Consider the following 21,947-nt stretch of genomic DNA (forward strand, 5'->3'; position numbering starts at 1 on the left):
GTCATGCCAGGGGATGGTCTGGTTAATATAGCACTGTGCCATGCCAGGGGATGGTCTGGTTAATATAGCACTGTGTCATGCCAGGGGATGGTCTGGTTAATATAGCACTGTGCCATGCCAGGGGATGGTCTGGTTAATATAGCACTGTGCCATGCCAGGGGATGGTCTGGTTAATATAGCACTGTGCCATGCCAGGGGATGGTCTGGTTAATATAGCACTGTACCATGCCAGGGGATGGTCTGGTTAATATAGCACTGTGCCATGCCAGGGGATGGTCTGGTTAATATAGCACTGTGCCATGCCAGGGGATGGTCTGGTTAATATAGCACTGTACCATGCCAGGGGATGGTCTGGTTAATATAGCACTGTGCCATGCCAGGGGATGGTCTGGTTAATATAGCACTGTGCCATGCCAGGGGATGGTCTGGTTAATATAACACTGTACCATGCCAGGGGATGGTCTGGTTAATATAGCACTGTGTCATGCCAGGGGATGGTCTGGTTAATATAGCACTGTGCCAGGGGATGGTCTGGTTAATATAGCACTGTGCCAGGGGATGGTCTGGTTAATATAGCACTGTGCCATGCCAGGGGATGGTCTGGTTAATATAGCACTGTGCCATGGGATGGTCTGGTTAATATAGCACTGTGCCATGGGATGGTCTGGTTAATATAGCACTGTACCATGCCAGGGGATGGTCTGGTTAATATAGCACTGTGTCATGCCAGGGGATGGTCTGGTTAATATAGCACTGTGCCAGGGGATGGTCTGGTTAATATAGCACTGTGCCAGGGGATGGTCTGGTTAATATAGCACTGTGTCATGGGATGGTCTGGTTAATATAGCACTGTGCCATACCAGGGGATGGTCTGGTTAATATAGCACTGTGTCATGCCAGGGGATGGTCTGGTTAATATAGCACTGTGTCATGCCAGGGGATGGTCTGGTTAATATAGCACTGTGCCATGCCAGGGGATGGTCTGGTTAATATAGCACTGTGCCATGCCAGGGGATGGTCTGGTTAATATAGCACTGTGCCATGCCAGGGGATGGTCTGGTTAATATAGCACTGTGCCAGGGGATGGTCTGGTTAATATAGCCCTGTGCCATGCCAGGGGATGGTCTGGTTAATATAGCACTGTGCCAGGGGATGGTCTGGTTAATATAGCACTGTACCATGCCAGGGGATGGTCTGGTTAATATAGCACTGTGCCATGCCAGGGGATGGTCTGGTTAATATAGCACTGTGCCAGGGGATGGTCTGGTTAATATAGCACTGTGCCAGGGGATGGTCTGGTTAATATAGCACTGTGCCTTGACAGGGGATGGTCTGGTTAATATAGCACTGTGCCATGCCAGGGGATGGTCTGGTTAATATAGCACTGTGCCATGCCTGGGGATGGTCTGGTTAATATAGCACTGTGCCAGGGGATGGTCTGGTTAATATAGCACTGTGCCATGCCAGGGGATGGTCTGGTTAATATAGCACTGTGTCATGCCAGGGGATGGTCTGGTTAATATAGCACTGTGCCATGCCAGGGGATGGTCTGGTTAATATAGCACTGTGTCATGCCAGGGGATGGTCTGGTTAATATAGCACTGTGCCATGCCTGGGGATGGTCTGGTTAATATAGCACTGTGCCAGGGGATGGTCTGGTTAATATAGCACTGTGCCATGCCAGGGGATGGTCTGGTTAATATAGCACTGTGCCATGCCAGGGGATGGTCTGGTTAATATAGCACTGTGCCATGCCAGGGGATGGTCTGGTTAATATAGCACTGTGCCAGGGGATGGTCTGGTTAATATAGCACTGTGTCATGCCAGGGGATGGTCTGGTTAATATAGCACTGTGCCATACCAGGGGATGGTCTGGTTAATATAGCACTGTGCCATGCCAGGGGATGGTCTGGTTAATATAGCACTGTGCCATGACAGGGGATGGTCTGGTTAATATAGCACTGTGCCATGCCAGGGGATGGTCTGGTTAATATAGCACTGTGCCTGGGGATGGTCTGGTTAATATAGCACTGTGCCTGGGGATGGTCTGGTTAATATAGCACTGTGCCAGGGGATGGTCTGGTTAATATAGCACTGTGCCATGCCAGGGGATGGTCTGGTTAATATAGCACTGTGCCATGCCAGGGGATGGTCTGGTTAATATAGCACTGTGTCATGCCAGGGGATGGTCTGGTTAATATAGCACTGTACCATGCCAGGGGATGGTCTGGTTAATATAGCACTGTACCAGGGGATGGTCTGGTTAATATAGCACTGTGCCATGCCAGGGGATGGTCTGGTTAATATAGCACTGTGCCATGCCAGGGGATGGTCTGGTTAATATAGCACTGTACCATGCCAGGGGATGGTCTGGTTAATATAGCACTGTACCATGCCAGGGGATGGTCTGGTTAATATAGCACTGTACCAGGGGATGGTCTGGTTAATATAGCACTGTGCCATGCCAGGGGATGGTCTGGTTAATATAGCACTGTGCCATGCCAGGGGATGGTCTGGTTAATATAACACTGTGCCAGGGGATGGTCTGGTTAATATAGCACTGTGCCATGCCAGGGGATGGTCTGGTTAATATAGCACTGTGCCAGGGGATGGTCTGGTTAATATAGCACTGTGCCATGCCAGGGGATGGTCTGGTTAATATAGCACTGTACCATGCCAGGGGATGGTCTGGTTAATATAGCACTGTGCCAGGGGATGGTCTGGTTAATATAGCACTGTACCATGCCAGGGGATGGTCTGGTTAATATAGCACTGTGCCATGCCAGGGGATGGTCTGGTTAATATAGCACTGTGCCATGCCAGGGGATGGTCTGGTTAATATAACACTGTGCCAGGGGATGGTCTGGTTAATATAGCACTGTGTCATGCCAGGGGATGGTCTGGTTAATATAGCACTGTGCCATGCCAGGGGATGGTCTGGTTAATATAGCACTGTGCCATACCAGGGGATGGTCTGGTTAATATAGCACTGTGCCATGCCAGGGGATGGTCTGGTTAATATAGCACTGTGCCATGCCAGGGGATGGTCTGGTTAATATAGCACTGTGCCAGGGGATGGTCTGGTTAATATAGCACTGTGCCATGCCAGGGGATGGTCTGGTTAATATAGCACTGTGCCATGCCAGGGGATGGTCTGGTTAATATAGCACTGTGTCATGCCAGGGGATGGTCTGGTTAATATAGCACTGTGCCATGCCAGGGGATGGTCTGGTTAATATAGCACTGTGCCATGCCAGGGGATGGTCTGGTTAATATAGCACTGTACCATGCCAGGGGATGGTCTGGTTAATATAGCACTGTGCCATGCCAGGGGATGGTGTGGTTAATATAGCACTGTACCATACCAGGGGATGGTCTGGTTAATATAGCACTGTGTCATGCCAGGGGATGGTGTGGTTAATATAGCACTGTACCATACCAGGGGATGGTCTGGTTAATATAGCACTGTGCCATGCCAGGGGATGGTCTGGTTAATATAGCACTGTGTCATGCCAGGGGATGGTCTGGTTAATATAGCACTGTACCAGGGGATGGTCTGGTTAATATAGCACTGTGCCATGCCAGGGGATGGTCTGGTTAATATAGCACTGTGCCATGCCAGGGGATGGTCTGGTTAATATAGCACTGTACCATGCCAGGGGATGGTCTGGTTAATATAGCACTGTGCCATGCCAGGGGATGGTCTGGTTAATATAGCACTGTACCATGCCAGGGGATGGTCTGGTTAATATAGCACTGTGCCATACCAGGGGATGGTCTGGTTAATATAGCACTGTGCCATGCCAGGGGATGGTCTGGTTAATATAGCACTGTGCCATGCCAGGGGATGGTCTGGTTAATATAGCACTGTGCCATGCCAGGGGATGGTCTGGTTAATATAGCACTGTACCATGCCAGGGGATGGTCTGGTTAATATAGCACTGTGCCAGGGGATGGTCTGGTTAATATAGCACTGTGCCATGCCAGGGGATGGTCTGGTTAATATAGCACTGTGCCATGCCAGGGGATGGTCTGGTTAATATAGCACTGTGCCATGCCAGGGGATGGTCTTGTTAATATAGCACTGTGCCATGCCATGGGATGGTCTGGTTAATATAGCACTGTGCCATGCCAGGGGATGGTCTGGTTAATATAGCACTGTGTCATGCCAGGGGATGGTCTGGTTAATATAGCACTGTGTCATGCCAGGGGATGGTCTGGTTAATATAGCACTGTGTCATGCCAGGGGATGGTCTGGTTAATATAGCACTGTGTCATGCCAGGGGATGGTCTGGTTAATATAGCACTGTGTCATGCCAGGGGATGGTCTGGTTAATACAGCACTGTGTCATGCCAGGGGATGGTCTGGTTAATATAGCACTGTGTCATGCCAGGGGATGGTCTGGTTAATATAGCACTGTGCCAGGGGATGGTCTGGTTAATATAGCACTGTGCCATGCCAGAGGATGGTCTGGTTAATATAGCACTGTGCCAGGGGATGGTCTGGTTAATATAGCACTGTACCATACCAGGGGATGGTCTGGTTAATATAGCACTGTGCCATGCCAGTGGATGGTCTGGTTAATATAGCACTGTGCCAGGGGATGGTCTGGTTAATATAGCACTGTGCCAGGGGATGGTCTGGTTAATATAGCACTGTACCATACCAGGGGATGGTCTGGTTAATATAGCACTGTGCCATGCCAGGGGATGGTCTGGTTAATATAGCACTGTGCCAGGGGATGGTCTGGTTAATATAGCACTGTGCCAGGGGATGGTCTGGTTAATATAGCACTGTGCCAGGGGATGGTCTGGTTAATATAGCACTGTGTCATGCCAGGGGATGGTCTGGTTAATATAGCACTGTGTCATGCCAGGGGATGGTCTGGTTAATATAGCACTGTGTCATACCAGGGGATGGTCTGGTTAATATAGCACTGTGCCATGCCAGGGGATGGTCTGGTTAATATAGCACTGTGTCATGCCAGGGGATGGTCTGGTTAATATAGCACTGTGCCATGCCAGGGGATGGTCTGGTTAATATAGCACTGTGCCATGCCAGGGGATGGTCTGGTTAATATAGCACCATGCCAGGGGATGGTCTGGTTAATATAGCACTGTGTCATGCCAGGGGATGGTCTGGTTAATATAGCACTGTGCCATGCCAGGGGATGGTCTGGTTAATATAGCACTGTGTCATGCCAGGGGATGGTCTGGTTAATATAGCACTGTGCCATGCCAGGGGATGGTCTGGTTAATATAGCACTGTGTCATGCCAGGGGATGGTCTGGTTAATATAGCACTGTGCCATGCCAGGGGATGGTCTGGTTAATATAGCACTGTGTCATGCCAGGGGATGGTCTGGTTAATATAGCACTGTGCCATGCCAGGGGATGGTCTGGTTAATATAGCACTGTGTCAGGGGATGGTCTGGTTAATATAGCACTGTACCATACCAGGGGATGGTCTGGTTAATATAGCACTGTGCCATACCAGGGGATGGTCTGGTTAATATAGCACTGTGTCATGCCAGGGGATGGTCTGGTTAATATAGCACTGTGTCATACCAGGGGATGGTCTGGTTAATATAGCACTGTGCCATGCCAGGGGATGGTCTGGTTAATATAGCACTGTGCCATGCCAGGGGATGGTCTGGTTAATATAGCACTGTGCCATGCCAGGGGATGGTCTGGTTAATATAGCACTGTGCCAGGGGATGGTCTGGTTAATATAGCCCTGTGCCATGCCAGGGGATGGTCTGGTTAATATAGCACTGTGCCAGGGGATGGTCTGGTTAATATAGCACTGTGCCATGCCAGGGGATGGTCTGGTTAATATAGCACTGTGCCGGGGGATGGTCTGGTTAATATAGCACTGTGCCATGCCAGGGGATGGTCTGGTTAATATAGCACTGTGCCAGGGGATGGTCTGGTTAATATAGCACTGTGTCATGCCAGGGGATGGTCTGGTTAATATAGCACTGTACCATGCCAGGGGATGGTCTGGTTAATATAGCACTGTGTCATGCCAGGGGATGGTCTGGTTAATATAGCACTGTGTCATGCCAGGGGATGGTCTGGTTAATATAGCACTGTGCCAGGGGATGGTCTGGTTAATATAGCACTGTGCCATACCAGGGGATGGTCTGGTTAATATAGCACTGTGCCATGCCAGGGGATGGTCTGGTTAATATAGCACTGTGCCATGCCAGGGGATGGTCTGGTTAATATAGCACTGTGCCATGCCAGGGGATGGTCTGGTTAATATAGCACTGTGCCATGCCAGGGGATGGTCTGGTTAATATAGCACTGTGCCATGCCAGGGGATGGTCTGGTTAATATAGCACTGTGCCAGGGGATGGTCTGGTTAATATAGCACTGTGCCATGCCAGGGGATGGTCTGGTTAATATAGCACTGTGTCATGCCAGGGGATGGTCTGGTTAATATAGCACTGTGCCAGGGGATGGTCTGGTTAATATAGCACTTTACCATGCCAGGGGATGGTCTGGTTAATATAGCACTGTGCCATACCAGGGGATGGTCTGGTTAATATAGCACTGTGTCATGCCAGGGGATGGTCTGGTTAATATAGCACTGTACCATGCCAGGGGATGGTCTGGTTAATATAGCACTGTGTCATGCCAGGGGATGGTCTGGTTAATATAGCACTGTGTCATGCCAGGGGATGGTCTGGTTAATATAGCACTGTGTCATGCCAGGGGATGGTCTGGTTAATATAGCACTGTGCCAGGGGATGGTCTGGTTAATATAGCACTGTACCATGCCAGGGGATGGTGTGGTTAATATAGCACTGTGTCATGCCAGGGGATGGTCTGGTTAATATAGCACTGTGTCATGCCAGCGGATGGTCTGGTTAATATAGCACTGTGCCAGGGGATGGTCTGGTTAATATAGCACTGTACCATGCCAGGGGATGGTGTGGTTAATATAGCACTGTGCCAGGGGATGGTCTGGTTAATATAGCACTGTGTCATGCCAGGGGATGGTCTGGTTAATATAGCACTGTGTCATGCCAGCGGATGGTCTGGTTAATATAGCACTGTGCCATGCCAGGGGATGGTCTGGTTAATATAGCACTGTGTCATGCCAGGGGATGGTCTGGTTAATATAGCACTGTGCCAGGGGATGGTCTGGTTAATATAGCACTGTACCATGCCAGGGGATGGTGTGGTTAATATAGCACTGTGTCATGCCAGGGGATGGTCTGGTTAATATAGCACTGTGCCATGCCAGGGGATGGTGTGGTTAATATAGCACTGTGTCATGCCAGGGGATGGTCTGGTTAATATAGCACTGTGCCATGCCAGGGGATGGTCTGGTTAATATAGCACTGTGTCAGGGGATGGTCTGGTTAATATAGCACTGTGCCATACCAGGGGATGGTCTGGTTAATATAGCACTGTGCCATGCCAGGGGATGGTCTGGTTAATATAGCACTGTGCCAGGGGATGGTCTGGTTAATATAGCACTGTACCATGCCAGGGGATGGTCTGGTTAATATAGCACTGTGTCATGCCAGGGGATGGTCTGGTTAATATAGCACTGTGCCAGGGGATGGTCTGGTTAATATAGCACTGTGCCATGCCAGGGGATGGTCTGGTTAATATAGCACTGTGCCATGCCAGGGGATGGTCTGGTTAATATAGCACTGTGCCATGCCAGGGGATGGTCTGGTTAATATAGCACTGTGTCATGCCAGGGGATGGTCTGGTTAATATAGCACTGTGCCATGCCAGGGGATGGTCTGGTTAATATAGCACTGTGCCAGGGGATGGTCTGGTTAATATAGCACTGTGCCATGCCAGGGGATGGTCTGGTTAATATAACACTGTACCATGCCAGGGGATGGTCTGGTTAATATAGCACTGTGCCATGCCAGGGGATGGTCTGGTTAATATAGCACTGTGCCAGGGGATGGTCTGGTTAATATAGCACTGTGCCATGCCAGGGGATGGTCTGGTTAATATAGCACTGTGCCAGGGGATGGTCTGGTTAATATAGCACTGTGCCAGGGGATGGTCTGGTTAATATAGCACTGTGCCATGCCAGGGGATGGTCTGGTTAATATAGCACTGTGCCAGGGGATGGTCTGGTTAATATAGCACTGTGCCATGCCAGGGGATGGTCTGGTTAATATAGCACTGTGCCATGCCAGGGGATGGTCTGGTTAATATAGCACTGTGCCATGCCAGGGGATGGTCTGGTTAATATAGCACTGTACCATGCCAGGGGATGGTCTGGTTAATATAGCACTGTGCCATGCCAGGGGATGGTCTGGTTAATATAGCACTGTGCCAGGGGATGGTCTGGTTAATATAGCACTGTGTCATGCCAGGGGATGGTCTGGTTAATATAGCACTGTAGCCAGGGGATGGTCTGGTTAATATAGCACTGTAGCCAGGGGATGGTCTGGTTAATATAGCACTGTGCCATGCCAGGGGATGGTCTGGTTAATATAGCACTGTGTCATGCCAGGGGATGGTCTGGTTAATATAGCACTGTGCCATGCCAGGGGATGGTCTGGTTAATATAGCACTGTGCCATGCCAGGGATGGTCTGGTTAATATAGCACTGTGTCATGGCAGGGGATGGTCTGGTTAATATAGCACTGTGCCATGCCAGGGGATGGTCTGGTTAATATAGCACTGTGCCATGCCAGGGGGTGGTCTGGTTAATATAGCACTGCCATGCCAGGGGATGGTCTGGTTAATATAGCACTGTGCCATGCCAGGGGATGGTCTGGTTAATATAGCACTGTACCATGCCAGGGGATGGTCTGGTTAATATAGCACTGTGCCATGCCAGGGGATGGTCTGGTTAATATAGCACTGTGCCATGCCAGGGGATGGTCTGGTTAATATAGCACTGTGCCATGCCAGGGGATGGTCGGGTTAATATAGCACTGTGCCAGGGGATGGTCTGGTTAATATAGCACTGTGTCATGCCAGGGATGGTCTGGTTAATATAGCACTGTGCCAGGGGATGGTCTGGTTAATATAGCACTGTGCCATGCCAGGGGATGGTCTGGTTAATATAGCACTGTGCCAGGGGATGGTCTGGTTAATATAGCACTGTACCATGCCAGGGGATGGTCTGGTTAATATAGCACTGTGCCATGCCAGGGGATGGTCTGGTTAATATAGCACTGCATGCCAGGGGATGGTCTGGTTAATATAGCACTGTGCCATGCCAGGGGATGGTCTGGTTAATATAGCACTGTGTCATGCCAGGGGATGGTCTGGTTAATATAGCACTGTGCCATGCCAGGGGATGGTCTGGTTAATATAGCACTGTGCCATGCCAGGGGATGGTCTGGTTAATATAGCACTGTGCCATGCCAGGGGATGGTGTGGTTAATATAGCACTGTGTCATGCCAGGGGATGGTCTGGTTAATATAGCACTGTGCCATGCCAGGGGATGGTGTGGTTAATATAGCACTGTGTCATGCCAGGGGATGGTCTGGTTAATATAGCACTGTGCCATGCCAGGGGATGGTCTGGTTAATATAGCACTGTGTCAGGGGATGGTCTGGTTAATATAGCACTGTGCCATGCCAGGGGATGGTCTGGTTAATATAGCACTGTGCCATGCCAGGGGATGGTCTGGTTAATATAGCACTGTGCCAGGGGATGGTCTGGTTAATATAGCACTGTGCCATGCCAGGGGATGGTCTGGTTAATATAGCACTGTGTCATGCCAGGGGATGGTCTGGTTAATATAGCACTGTGCCAGCAGGGGATGGTCTGGTTAATATAGCACTGTGCCATGCCAGGGGATGGTCTGGTTAATATAGCACTGTGTCATGCCAGGGGATGGTCTGGTTAATATAGCACTGTGTCATGCCAGGGGATGGTCTGGTTAATATAGCACTGTGTCATGCCAGGGGATGGTCTGGTTAATATAGCACTGTGCCATGCCAGGGGATGGTCTGGTTAATATAGCACTGTGCCTGCCAGGGGATGGTCTGGTTAATATAGCACTGTGTCATGCCAGGGGATGGTCTGGTTAATATAGCACTGTACCATGCCAGGGGATGGTCTGGTTAATATAGCACTGTGCCAGGGGATGGTCTGGTTAATATAGCACTGTGCCATGCCAGGGGATGGTCTGGTTAATATAGCACTGTGCCAGGGGATGGTCTGGTTAATATAGCACTGTGCCATGCCAGGGGATGGTCTGGTTAATATAGCACTGTGCCAGGGGATGGTCTGGTTAATATAGCACTGTGCCATGCCAGGGGATGGTCTGGTTAATATAGCACTGTACCATGCCAGGGGATGGTCTGGTTAATATAGCACTGTGCCATGCCAGGGGATGGTCTGGTTAATATAGCACTGTGCCAGGGGATGGTCTGGTTAATATAGCACTGTGTCATGCCAGGGGATGGTCTGGTTAATATAGCACTGTACCAGGGGATGGTCTGGTTAATATAGCACTGTACCAGGGGATGTTCTGGTTAATATAGCACTGTGTCATGCCAGGGGATGGTCTGGTTAATATAGCACTGTGCCATGCCAGGGGATGGTCTGGTTAATATAGCACTGTGCCATGCCAGGGGATGGTCTGGTTAATATAGCACTTGCCATGCCAGGGGATGGTCTGGTTAATATAGCACTGTGCCATGCCAGGGGATGGTCTGGTTAATATAGCACTGTACCATGCCAGGGGATGGTCTGGTTAATATAGCACTGTGTCATGCCAGGGGATGGTCTGGTTAATATAGCACTGTGTCATGCCAGGGGATGGTCTGGTTAATATAGCACTGTGCCATGCCAGGGGATGGTCTGGTTAATATAGCACTGATGCCAGGGGATGGTCTGGTTAATATAGCACTGTGCCAGGGGATGGTCTGGTTAATATAGCACTGTGTCATGCCAGGGGATGGTCTGGTTAATATAGCACTGATGCCAGGGGATGGTCTGGTTAATATAGCACTGTGCCATGCCAGGGGATGGTCTGGTTAATATAGCACTGTGTGCCAGGGGATGGTCTGGTTAATATAGCACTGTACCATGCCAGGGGATGGTCTGGTTAATATAGCACTGTACCATGCCAGGGGATGGTCTGGTTAATATAGCACTGCCATGCCAGGGGATGGTCTGGTTAATATAGCACTGTGCCATGCCAGGGGATGGTCTGGTTAATATAGCACTGTGTCATGCCAGGGGATGGTCTGGTTAATATAGCACTGTGCCATGCCAGGGGATGGTCTGGTTAATATAGCACTGTGTCATGCCAGGGGATGGTCTGGTTACTATAGCACTGTGCCAGGGGATGGTCTGGTTAATATAGCACTGTGCCATGCCAGGGGATGGTCTGGTTAATATAGCACTGTGCCAGGGGATGGTCTGGTTAATATAGCACTGTACCATACCAGGGGATGGTCTGGTTAATATAGCACTGTACCATGCCAGGGGATGGTCTGGTTAATATAGCACTGTGTCATGCCAGGGGATGGTCTGGTTAATATAGCACTGTATCCAGGGGATGGTCTGGTTAATATAGCACTGTGCCATGCCAGGGGATGGTCTGGTTAATATAGCACTGTGTCATGCCAGGGGATGGTCTGGTTAATATAGCACTGTGTCATGCCAGGGGATGGTCTGGTTAATATAGCACTGTGTCATGCCAGGGGATGGTCTGGTTAATATAGCACTGTGTCATGCCAGGGGATGGTCTGGTTAATATAGCACTGTGTCATGCCAGGGGATGGTCTGGTTAATATAGCACTGTGTCATGCCAGGGGATGGTCTGGTTAATATAGCACTGTGCCTGGGGATGGTCTGGTTAATATAGCACTGTGCCATACCAGGGGATGGTCTGTGTGGAAAATGAAGTTGCTCACATTCCCCTCATTGTAGCAGTCAGCAAATAGTGTCTCTGGATTGTCCTTGAGGAGCTTATTTTTGTACATATTCCATGCAGTGTTATTTTTAATATCCAAGGGGTGCTGTACTGTGATGACATCTACACAGGGGGCTTCAAAGACCTCTGCATTTGGGTGGGACAGGCTGTGAAACTCTCCTGCCATTGTTAGGCTCAAGAGTTTTCACCCATCTCATTTCCCACTTCAGTAGTAATCTAAGTTGCAGCCAGGTCTGTTCTGTCCTAGCTGCTTGGTAGCTTAGTAGCCTTGTTTAATAAGCTTTATATAACAATAATGTCTAGAGATGATTGTCTATTACTTTTTGGCTTCAGAAGTAGGTTGAGACTGAACATTACTCAGCCTGAACCTCAGTCTGGTATTTCCAGGTTCCTTTGTGTTTCTTCTGCAGGTTCTGCTTAGTTAGACGTTTTTATCTTGATAGTCCTTGGTAGTAAGAATCCGTTCAGTTCATTTTGTCCACAATGAAGGTTTTAGGTGTGGAATTTTGAGGTTTTCATGTAGAGGGTAGTATCCTGTATAACTCCTTGCGGATAAAAAAACATCTATATTTATCATTTTTTTGCAGAACTCAGGATCCCATGATCTCTCTCTCTCCCTCTTTATGTCTGGAAGTAATATCTCTCTCTCTCTCTCTCTCTCTCTCTCTCTCTCTCTCTCTCTCTCTCTCTCTCGGAAGCAATCTCTCTCTCTCTCCCTCTTTATGTCTGGAAGTAATATCTCTCTCTCTCCCTCTTTATATCTGGAAGCAATGTCTCTCGCTCTCTGTCTCTCTTTATATCTGAAAGCAATGTCTCTCTCTCTCTATATCTGAAAGCAATGTTTCTCTCTCTCTCTGTCTGTCTCTCTTTATATCTGAAAGCAATGTCTCTCTCTCTCTATATCTGAAAGCAATGTTTCTCTCTCTCTCTGTCTGTCTCTCTTTATATCTGGAAGCAATGTCTCTCTCTCTCTCTCTCTTTCTTTCTCCCTCTACCACGCTCTCCCTTTGACTTTCTTAATTTCCTCATGTTTCACTCACTCTCTCCTACAATCTAACCATCCCCTCCTCTTTTCCCCCTGTAGTGGCCCCGTGAGGCCCTCCTGTCCGTGTCCCAGACCTTCTTCCAGAACGTGGAGTTCGGCAGTGAGGAGATAAAGGATCGTTTCAGTGAGATGTGTGTGGAGATCCACGTCAGTGTGACAGACATGGCCGAGAGGTTCTACTCTGAGCTGAGACGACGCTACTACACTACCCCCACCTCATACCTGGAACTGATTAACCTCTACCTGGCCATGTTGGGAGAGAAGAGACAGCAACTAGTGGCTGTAAGAGATCAGTAATACTACTGATTAATACTGTTTCATAATCAATAACTAATATTAACCTCTACCTGGCCATGTTGGGAGAGAAGAGACAGCAACTAGTGGCTGTAAGAGATCAGTAATACTACTGATTAATACTGTTTCATAATCAATAACTAATATTAACCTCTACCTGGCCATGTTGGGAGAGAAGAGACAGCAACTAGTGGCTGTAAGAGACAGATCTATAATACTGTTTAGCAATAGTAAACACAGCGGCTGTGAGACATCCATAATATGTATTATTTAATGTTATCAATACTCCAGTTTAGCACACTGGTTTCTTTGAAATGTGGCTATTTCTCTGAATGGGCGTCAATTCTATACTCCATTCAATCCAAGAAATGTAATTGCTTCTGTGTGTGTTTGTGTCTGTGTGTGTGTGTTTGCATGACTGTGTGTATCCCTTTGTGTGTTTGTGTGTTTGTTTCTGTGTGTGTGTGTGTGTTTGCATGACTGCGTGTGTGTATCCCTGTGTGTGTGTTCCTGTGTGTGTCTGTGTGTGTCTGTGTGCGTGTGTGTATTCCTGTGTGTGCAGGCTCGTGACAGGGTAAAGAATGGTCTGACTAAGCTGTTGGAGACCAACGTGTTGGTGGATAAGATGAAGATAGACCTGTCAGCTCTGGAGCCTGTCCTCAAACAAAAGTCTATAGACGTCAACGCCCTCATGGGGAAACTAGCCGTGGACCAGGAGAGCGCTGACAAGGTGGGTATAGAGTGGAGCTAGGGAAACCAGTCGTTGACCAGGAGAGAGACGACATGGTGGGTATAGAGTGGAGCTAGGGAAACCAGTCGTTGACCAGGAGAGAGACGACATGGTGGGTATAGAGTGGAGCTAGGGAAACCAGTCGTTGACCAGGAGAGAGACGACATGGTGGGTATAGAGTGGAGCTAGGGAAACCAGTCGTTGACCAGGAGAGAGACGACATGGTGGGTATAGAGTGGAGCTAGGGAAACCAGTCGTTGACCAGGAGAGAGACGACATGGTGGGTATAGAGTGGAGCTAGGGAAACCAGTCGTTGACCAGGAGAGAGACGACATGGTGGGTATAGAGTGGAGCTAGGGAAACCAGTCGTTGACCAGGAGAGAGACGACATGGTGGGTATAGAGTGGAGCTAGGGAAACCAGTCGTTGACCAGGAGAGAGACGACATGGTGGGTATAGAGTGGAGCTAGGGAAACCAGTCGTTGACCAGGAGAGAGACGACATGGTGGGTATAGAGTGGAGCTAGGGAAACCAGTCGTTGACCAGGAGAGCGCTGACAAGGTGGGTATAGAGTGGAGCTAGGGAAACCAGTCGTTGACCAGGAGAGAGACGACATGGTGGGTATAGAGTGGAGCTAGGGAAACCAGTCGTTGACCAGGAGAGAGACGACATGGTGGGTATAGAGTGGAGCTAGGGAAACCAGTCGTTGACCAGGAGAGAGACGACATGGTGGGTATAGAGTGGAGCTAGGGAAACCAGTCGTTGACCAGGAGAGAGACGACATGGTGGGTATAGAGTGGAGCTAGGGAAACCAGTCGTTGACCAGGAGAGAGACGACATGGTGGGTATAGAGTGGAGCTAGGGAAACCAGTCGTGGACCAGGAGAGAGACGACATGGTGGGTATAGAGTGGAGCTAGGGGAACCAGTCGTTGACCAGGAGAGGGTGGAGCTAGGGAAACCAGTCGTTGACCAGGAGAGAGACGACATGGTGGGTATAGAGTGGAGCTAGGGAAACCAGTCGTTGACCAGGAGAGAGACGACATGGTGGGTATAGAGTGGAGCTAGGGAAACCAGTCGTTGACCAGGAGAGAGACGACATGGTGGGTATAGAGTGGAGCTAGGGAAACCAGTCGTGGACCAGGAGAGGGTGGAGCTAGGGAAACCAGTCGTTGACCAGGAGAGGGTGGAGCTAGGGTAACTAGTTGTTGACCAGGAGAGAGCCGACATGGTGGGTATAGAGTGGAGCTAGGGAAACTAGTCATTGACCAGGAGAGGGTGGAGCTAGGGTAACTAGTTGTTGACCAGGAGAGGGTGGAGCTAGGGAAACTAGTCATTGACCAGGAGAGGGTGGAGCTAGGGAAACTAGTCATTGACCAGGAGAGGGTGGAGCTAGGGAAACTAGTTGTTGACCAGGAGAGGGTGGAGCTAGGGTAACTAGTCGTTGACCAGGAGAGAGTGGAGCTAGGGAAACTAGTCATTGACCAGGAAAGGGTGGAGCTAGGTAAACTAGTCGTAGACCATGAGAGGGTGGAGCTAGGGAAACTAGTCGTTAACCAGGAGAGGGTGGAGCTAGGTAAACTAGTCGTTGACCAGGAGAGGGTGGAGCTAGGGTAACTAGTTGTTGACCAGGAGAGGGTGGAGCTAGGGTAACTAGTCATTGACCAGGAGAGAGTCAACATGGTGGGTATAGAGTGGAGCTAGGGTAACTAGTCGTTGACCAGGAGAGAGTGGAGCTAGGGAAACTAGTCATTGACCAGGAGAGGGTGGAGCTAGGGTAACTAGTCGTTGACCAGGAGAGAGTGGAGCTAGGGAAACTAGTCATTGACCAGGAAAGGGTGGAGCTAGGGAAACCAGTCGTTGACCAGGAGAGAGTCAACATGGTGGGTATAGGGTGGAGCTAGGGAAACTAGTCGTAGACCATGAGAGGGTGGAGCTAGGTAAACTAGTCGTTGACCAGGAGAGGGTGGAGCTAGGGAAACTAGTCGTTGACCAGGAGAGGGTGGAGCTAGGGAAACTAGTCGTTGACCAGGAGAGGGTGGAGCTAGGGTAACTAGTTGTTGACCAGGAGAGGGTGGAGCTAGGGAAACCAGTCGTTGACCAGGAGAGGGTTGACAAGTGTGGTCATTTTTTGTTTGAATGTTTATATGTTTCTAGGAGGAGTGTGGTGTATCTAGGGGGGGGTTTCTTCATGTGCACTCCTATTCAACTCTACTGCGTCTGTCTGTCTGTCTGTCTGTCTGTCTGTCTGTCTGTCTGTCTGTCTGTCTGTCTGTCTGTCTGTCTGTCTGTCTGTCTGTCTGTCTGTCTGTCTGTCTGTCTGTCTGTCTGTCTGTCTGTCTGTCTGTCTGTCTGTCTGTCCGTCTGTCCGTCCGTCCGTCCGTCCCCAGGTGCGTAAAGTGGTGAAGGAGGACGAAGCCCTAGCCAAGGTGAAGGCTGAGGACACCCAGGCCATAGCAGCAGATGCCCAGAGGGATCTAGACGAGGCTCTGCCCGCTCTGGAAGGTGCCAACAAGGCCCTGGACTCACTGGACAAGGCAGACATCTCAGAGATCAGGGTCTTCACCAAACCACCTGACATGGTCATGACTGTCATGGAGGCCGTCTGCATCCTGCTGGGCAGCAAGTCAGTCCACTAACAACACTTAGATAACATATTGACAACGTTATGATTGATGCATGTCAGTCCGCTAACGACATTTAAATCACATATTGACAACATCATGATTCATGCATCTTAGATCAAAAATAAAATAAATGTGTATTGGTCACATACACATAGTTAGCAGATGGTAATGCGAGTGTAGCGAAATGCTTGTGTTTCTAGTTCCGACAGTGCAGTAATATCTAACAAGTAATCTAACAGTTCCCCAACAACTACGTAATACACACAAATCTAAAGGGATGAAATAAAGAATATGTACATATAAATATATGGATTAGCGATGGCCGAGTGGCATAGGCAAGATGCAGTAGATGGTATAGAGTACAGTATATACATATGAGATGAGTAATGTAAGATATGTTAACATTATTAAATTTGCATTGTTTGAAGTGACTAGTAGTTTGCCCCCGGTGATGCGTTGTGCAGAACGCACCACCCTCTGGAGAACCTTGAGGTTGAGGGCGGTGCAGTTGCCGTACCAGGCTGTGATACAGCCCGACAGGATGCTCTCGATTGTGCATCTGTAAAAGTTTGTCAGGCTTTTAGGTGACAAGCCACATTTCTTCAGCCTCATGAGGTTGAAGAGGCGCTATTGCGCCTTCACCACACTGTCTGTGTGGGTGGTCCATTTTCAGTTTGTCTGTGATGTGTACGCTGAGGAACTTTCCACCTTCTCCACTACTGTCCCTTCGATGTGGATAGGGGGGTGCTCCCTCTGCTGTTGGGTGAACAGAGAGTACAGGAGGGGGCTGAGCACGCACCCTTGTGGGGCCCCAGTGTTAAGGGTCAGCGAATTGGAGATGTTGTCACCTACCTTCACCACCTGGGGGCTGCCCATCAGAAAGTCCAGGACCCAATTTCACAAGGCGGGGTTGAGTCCCAGGGCCTCCAGCTTAATGATGAGCTTGGAGGGTACGGGTATGGTATGGTATGGTGTTGAATGCTGAGCTGTAGTCAATGAATAGGTATTCCTCTTGTACAGATGGGATAGGGCAGTGTGCAGTGTAATGGCGATTGCATTGTCTGTGGACCTGTTGGGGCGGTATGCAAACTGAAGTGGGTCTAGGGAGGCAGGTAAGGTGGAGGTGATATGATCCTTGACTAGTCTCTCAAAGCACTTCATGATGACAGAATTGAGTGCTATGGGGCGGTAGTCATTTAGTTCAGTTATCTTTGCCTTCTTGGGTACAGGAACAATGGTAGCCATCTTGAAGCATGTGGTGGCCACTGAGAAGGAGAGGTGGGTCCGCAGTCCTTGTAAGTGGGCCGTGCCGGTGCACTGTATTATCCTCAAAGAGGACAAAGAAGGTGTTTATTTTGTCTGGAAGTGAGACGTCGGTGTCTGTGACGTGGCTGGTTTTCTTTTTGTAGTCCGTGATTGCCTGTAGACCCTGCCACATACGTCTCGTATCTGAGCTATTGAATTGCGACTCAACTTTGTCCCTATACCTTGTTTAATTGCCTTGCGGAGGGAATAACTACACTGTTTATATTCGGCCATATTCCCAGTCCTCTTTCCATGGTTAAATGTGGTGGTTCGCGCTTTCAGTTTTGCGCTAATTCTGCCATCCATCCACGGTTTCTGATTAGGGTAGGTTTTAATAGTCACAGTGGGTACAACATCTCCAATGCACTTCCTTATAAACTCACTCACCGAGTCAGCATATAGACCGATGTTGTTCTCTGAGGCTGCCCGGAACATTTCCCAGTCCGCGTGATCAAAACAATCTTGGAGCGTGGATTCCGATTGGTCAGACCAGCATTGAATGGTTCTAGTCACGGGTACATCTTCTTTCAGTTTCTGCCTATAAGACGGAAGGAGCAAGATGGAGTCGTGATCGGATTTGCCGAAGGGAGGGTGAGGGAGGGCCTTGTATGCATTGCGGAAGTTAAAGTAACAGTGATCGAGTGTAAGTGCTGCAATCAATATGTTGATAGAATTTAGGTAGCCTTGTTCTCAAATTTGCTTTGTTCAAATCCCCAGCTACAATAAATGCAGCCTCAGGATATATGGTTTACATATAGTCCTATGAAGTCCTTGTGGGCCGTCGTGGTGTCTGTTTGAGGGCGTATATACACAGCTGTGACGATAACTGACGAGTATTCTCTTGGGAGATAGTATCTCAGCTGCATGTCAGTCAGCTAACGATGCTTGGATACAGATTGATAACATAATCATTGTCTCTGCAACAAGTCAGTCCATGAAGGGTTAACTAATGTATTAGCTAATAGCATATTATTGTTGAACTTAATGCCATATGAGGCTGCCAATGGATGGATCGCTAACGTAGCAACAACTGATACTAATGTACCAGTGACTCCCAATGCATACACACAAAATGTATCTAGCCGGTGGGCTAGTTGGGTACATTTTCTACAAGCTGATCAGTACTAGCCTGGGCTACTGGGCTAGATACATTACCATCCCTGCATACAAACCCTATAGGGAATATGTTGTCATTGACCCATAGACAGAAGGTAGCTGTAGGGTCCAGTGTGGGAGACTGGCTGAGGTCAGTCAGTACTCTACTACTGCTCTGCTTGACAAGAAGATAGTGAAGAATCATCATGTCCTCTTGTCTCTGTCTGTCTGATGGAATAATATGTCATCTGGATCGGTGGCTGGTGTTTTCTCTACTGCTTCCTGTCTGTACTCATAGCAGGCCTGTTAGCTAGCATGACTCCAGCTGTATCTCTCACACACACACACACACACACACACACACACACACACACACACACACACACACACACACACACACACACACACACACACACACACACACACATCTCTCTCTCTCTCTACTCTCAACTCTCTCTCTCTCTCTCTCTCTCTCTCGCTCTCTCTCTCTCTCTCCCCCACCTCTCCAGACCAGACTGGTCCAGTGCCAAGCAGGTGCTGGGTGACTCCTACTTCCTCAGGAAGCTGATGGAATATGACAAGGAAAACATTAAGCCCCAGATCCTCCAGAAGGTCACTAACTCTTTTGGACATTCCTGTATTCCTGTATTGGCTTCATTATTTGTTTGTATTTATTTCACTGCATTTGCAGAACCCCCCCTCACTCTGGTCAAAAGTAGTGCACTATATAGGGAATAGGGCTCTGGTCAACAGTAGTGCACTGTATAGGGTGCCGTTTGGGACACAAACTAAATAATGATGATTTTAATTGTTGTTGGTTATTTTAGCTTCAGAAGTACGTGAACAACCCGGACTTTGTCCCTGAGAAGGTGGAAAAGGTGTCCAAGGCCTGCAAGTCTATGTGTATGTGGGTCCGGGCCATGGACCTCTACTCCAGAGTCCTCAAGGAGGTCGGACCCAAGAAAGAAAGACTGGCCGCCGCACAGGTCAGTGGCACACACACACATGCACGCCATCCCCCCACTGGTTCCGATTGGAAGAGAAAACGTCAACAGGAATTGCTGTGTCAGATCTTCTTTACTAAGTACTGTATTAGGTATTTGTTTTTATATCCCACCCTTCTGGCTGCAGATGGAGCTGAATGCTACCATGGCAACCCTGAAGGAGAAGCAGGCCCAGCTACAGGAAGTACAGAACAAAATTAAGATCCTCCAGGACCAGTTTGACAAGAGCATCGCAGAGAAGGAGGGTCTGGGTAAGAGTTATAGAGGAGGGCCTGGGTAAGAGTTAGATAGGAGGGCCTGGGTAAGAGTTAGAGTGGAGGGCCTGGGTAAGAGTTAGAGAGGAGGGCCTGGGTAAGAGTTAGAGTGGAGGGCCTGGGTAAGAGTTAGAGAAGAGGGCCTGGGTAAGAGTTAGATAGGAGGGCCTGGGTAAGAGTTAGAGTGGAGGGCCTGGGTAAGAGTTAGAGAGGAGGGCCTGGGTAAGAGTTAGAGTGGAGGGCCTGGGTAAGAGTTAGAGAAGAGGGCCTGGGTAAGAGTTAGATAGGAGGGCCTGGGTAAGAGTTAGAGTGGAGGGCCTGGGTAAGAGTTAGAGAGGAGGGCCTGGGTAAAAGAGTTCTAGAAGAGGGTCTGGGTAAGAGTTATAGAGGAGGATCTGGGTAAGAGTTAGAGTGGAGGGCCTGGGTAAGAGTTATAGAGGAGGGTCTGGATAAGAGTTATAGAGGAGGGCCTGGGTAAGAGTTATAGAGGAGGATCTGGGTAAGAGTTAGGGAGGAGGATCTGGGTAAGAGTTAGAGTGGAGGGCCTGGGTAAGAGTTAGAGAGGGCCTGGGTAAGAGTTAGAGAGGAGGGTCTGGGTAAGAGTTCTAGAGGAGGGTCTGGGTAAGAGTTCTAGAGGAGGGTCTGGGTAAGAGTTAGAGAGGAGGGCCTGGGTAAGAGTTAGAGAGGGCCTGGGTAAGAGTTCTAGAGGAGGGTCTGGATAAGAGTTAGAGAGGAGGGTCTGGGTAAGAGTTCTAGAGGAGGGTCTGGGTAAGAGTTAGAGAGGAGGGTCTGGGTAAGAGTTCTAGAGGAGGGTCTGGGTAAGAGTTCTAGAGGAGGGTCTGGGTAAGAGTTCTAGAGGAGGGTCTGGGTAAGAGTTCTAGAGGAGGGTCTGGGTAAGAGTTAGAGAGGAGGGTCTGGGTAAGAGTTCTAGAGGAGGGTCTGGGTAAGAGTTAGAGAGGAGGGTCTGGGTAAGAGTTAGAGAGGAGGGTCTGGGTAAGAGTTCTAGAGGAGGGTCTGGGTAAGAGTTCTAGAGGAGGGTCTGGGTAAGAGTTAGAGAGGAGGGCCTGGGTAAGAGTTCGAGAGGGCCTGGGTAAGATTAGAGGAGGGTCTGGATAAGAGTTAGAGAGGAGGGTCTGGGTAAGAGTTAGAGAGGAGGGTCTGGGTAAGAGTTAGAGAGGAGGGTCTGGGTAAGAGTTCTAGAGGAGGGTCTGGGTAAGAGTTCTAGAGGAGGGTCTGGGTAAGAGTTAGAGAGGAGGGTCTGGGTAAGAGTTAGAGAGGAGGGTCTGGGTAAGAGTTCTAGAGGAGGGTCTGGGTAAGAGTTCTAGAGGAGGGTCTGGGTAAGAGTTAGAGAGGAGGGCCTGGGTAAGAGTTAGAGAGGAGGATCTGGATAAGAGTTAGAGAGGAGGGTCTGGGTAAGAGTTAGAGAGGAGGGTCTGGGTAAGAGTTAGAGAGGAGGGTCTGGGTAAGAGTTCTAGAGGAGGGTCTAGGTAAGAGTTAGAGAGGAGGGTCTGGGTAAGAGTTAGAGAGGAGGGTCTGGGTAAGAGTTCTAGAGGAGGGTCTGGGTAAGAGTTCTAGAGGAGGGTCTGGGTAAGAGTTAGAGAGGAGGGTCTGGGTAAGAGTTAGAGAGGAGGGTCTGGGTAAGAGTTCTAGAGGAGGGTCTGGGTAAGAGTTAGAGAGGAGGGTCTGGGTAAGAGTTAGAGAGGAGGGTC

At 49.2% G+C, this 21,947-nt stretch overlaps 1 pseudogene; it reads left to right on the forward strand.

Moving 5' to 3' along the window:
• The first annotated feature begins 12,971 nt into the window (after nucleotides 1-12,971).
• The window catches only part of LOC123740004 (dynein axonemal heavy chain 6-like), a 33,487-nt pseudogene continuing 24,511 nt past the window's right edge, over nucleotides 12,972-21,947 (forward strand).

The sequence above is a fragment of the Salmo salar genome, unplaced genomic scaffold (genome assembly GCF_905237065.1).
Source record: "Salmo salar unplaced genomic scaffold, Ssal_v3.1, whole genome shotgun sequence".
Classification (NCBI taxonomy): Eukaryota; Metazoa; Chordata; class Actinopteri; order Salmoniformes; family Salmonidae; genus Salmo; species Salmo salar.